Source organism: Thermobia domestica, chromosome 10 (genome assembly GCF_964235325.1).
Source record: "Thermobia domestica chromosome 10, izTheDome1.hap1.1, whole genome shotgun sequence".
In the NCBI taxonomy this organism is placed as follows: domain Eukaryota; kingdom Metazoa; phylum Arthropoda; class Insecta; order Zygentoma; family Lepismatidae; genus Thermobia; species Thermobia domestica.
The window spans coordinates 248,821,742-248,824,599 of record NC_137463.1 but is presented as its reverse complement, the minus strand read 5'-3'; the positions used below and the strand labels follow the sequence as shown (position 1 = coordinate 248,824,599).

The following is a 2,858-nucleotide window of genomic DNA, read 5'->3' as shown; positions in this document are numbered from 1 at the left end:
TCATTCCACCATTTCATTCATTACTCATCATCACCGTTTCCTTTAGCCTAACCGGCATAAGCGTGGGACGTAAAACTCAAAATTTTCATTTCATTTTAAATTTGGAAGCCCCCCTTAGCTCCTATCCTTGTGGTCTATAGTACCTTAAATTTTTCTCATGTTCATTTCTCATGATGGTCTATCAGATGTGCTATGTGGCAATCAGATTTTTAGCAATAACTTGTGGGACACTCTCGTATCAGATTAGTGTTAAGCAAGATAAAGTAGGTTACATCGACTTGATAAATACATTTGTTAATGAATCGTCATACTTATTCCCACAGATTGCTGCAACTTCAAGATGATGGGGCTCTTGAACTAAGTTAGTTGTTTTCGACCTTCATTTTCCTATCTCCAAATACGTATATCGGACCCCCCTATCATCTGTATATATTTTACTCAAGAGGTTATGGACACCCTGTATATCAGGATATTACCTACAACGTCTTTAGTAACGTACAAATATATAATTCAACGCGTAAAGTAAATAATTATGCCGTATACAATATTTTGCGCTATCTTCGATTATGTGTATGCTCGCCTTCGCTGACGCGCCTGCTCCATACGAACGCGCTTCCTCGCTACCGCTCGGGCCCCCTGTTGCGCTTCTACCCTGACTCGGTTAGGTAGCATTTTGTACCTTTAATGGACATCTATCAGAAGTTGGTTAGTGTCTTTTGCACAATAGTTCTGCTCGTCTACATACACGAAAGCCCTCCTAAAGTGAATCTGCACAAAGGAGTACAAGTCCACGCACCCAAAAATGATTGTTTTGGATATAGAGAGACGGTTTACTGAAAAAGACGTGTATATATAGAACGAATTTATGTATGGATCCGTACAATAAATCTGCACCATTATTTGTGTGCGCGCCAGGAAAATAAAACTCGAATTTATTAGGGTAATAAAACTAATAATTTAAAGCAAGTAAAGTGTTGTAAAATATTTTTTTTAAAGTAGACGACAGTTCGTAGAACTGCACATCCTTTGTCATTATCAGTGTGCTCTTTGTCATTTTTGATGGAAAAATGTAATTGGATATTAACCAGTCGAACCGAATAAATAAAATTGCAATCTGGAACCTAAAGAATTCACTGATTTGCTTTTGTATTGCCGCCAGACCACGATTAAGTAGAGCATCTATCTAATTTACCTAATTTTCGACAGTCAGCTGTTATTGTTGCTTTCCTAGATACAATGTCCACCTGGTACATTTTATATTGATTTAGAACGTTATGTCTGAGAAGATTCAGTGTGAAGTTTTTCAAACCAAAACCTTATTCAAGTGTGATTTTATGTTCTTTTGATGTGAAAGAGGGTATCTGAAGCTGTGAATCTACAAGTATATGAGCTAAAAAAATAAAACTTAGAGCAATAATCGCCTAAATAGTTTGATTTCCTGTAATTGTTCAAATTTTTGTAATCGTAAACTATGTCAGATCCTTCCCCATCAGCTCTTCTACTACGCAAGCAACTGTCAGAGCTAAATAAGAACCCAATCGAAGGATTTTCAGCTGGATTGATAGATGATAATGATATATACAGATGGGAAGTGTTGATCATTGGACCTCCAGACACTATGTACGAAGGCGGAATCTTCAAAGCTCATCTGTATTTCCCTAAAGAATACCCTCTACGACCTCCACATCTGAAATTTGTCACCGAAATCTGGCATCCCAATATTGATAAGAATGGTGATGTGTGCATATCAATTCTGCATGAACCTGGTGATGACAAATATGGATATGAGAAAGCTTCAGAAAGATGGCTTCCTGTACATACTGTTGAGACCATTCTAATTTCTGTTATATCACTTTTGGCAGATCCAAACGATGAAAGTCCAGCTAATGTAGATGCTGCCAAAGAATGGAGAGAAAATCCTGCAGAATTCAAGAAAAAGGTAGACCGGTGTGTGCGGAAAAGTCAAGAGTTCTAGGCAATGATAACAATCATTTCAGTTTTGTGCCATGTTCAAAATTTATTGCATGATTTAACACTTTTAATAGTAACTAAGTTTTACTAATTAAATAATAATAATATAAATAGCTATTTATTTATTATAACTGTGATGTGTAGGTTTTGTGGATCACTGTGTCCAAAGTTCATCTACCGAAGAATGTCACACAGCGGAAATTTTTGCTAGTTCTTAATATTTGTGTATTCCGTACAAATGATAATCGTTACAAGTAAATTATTTCAAATGAAAGTATAACTAATGTGTAATTGCTTTCTTTACTAAGTTATGTATTGCTCTAAAACATCGACATCTTATCCTAAAAAATGTAACTTTAAAAACAAGTTCCAAATATGTAAATATATTTGTTATTATCAATCTTAAGTTTTCGATTTAACTAAACTAATTCTAGTCACATTGTAGAACGTTGAGTTTTTAATATATAAAGCTTCAAAATGTGCAGATTTTCATGTTGACCTAACCGAACTGCATATTATGGGAAATTAAACCAGAATAGGCTTTAGTTAATTCTTGTTCCGGTTACTGTCACTCGTGGAAAGTAAGATTCTATATTTTTTTCGTTTAGTTCTTGATGATGATAATTCCAATATTATTTTGGCATAGTAGTTTCATTTAATTATTTGTTATTCAACTTCACTGACTTTTGTAGGAATTTCTTTCCCATAAAAATCAATAATCGGCTTGTAGTTCATAATCTCATTTGCACGTCAACTTCACTTTAATTTTTAGGTGTTTTTTTTTTTTACGTATCTTCGAATTGCGTGAGAGAAGCATGAGACTATTAAAAAGTTAACTTCTAAAGTTAGTCGTCCGTTTTTAGCAAAATTTTGAAAATTTACCGGGA

At 34.5% G+C, this 2,858-nt stretch overlaps 1 pseudogene; it reads left to right on the top strand.

Annotated features, from left to right (window-relative positions):
- The first annotated feature begins 1,204 nt into the window (after positions 1-1,204).
- Positions 1,205-2,372, top strand: LOC145663154 (ubiquitin-conjugating enzyme E2 G1 pseudogene; annotated as a pseudogene).
- Positions 2,373-2,858: the final 486 nt, after the last annotated feature.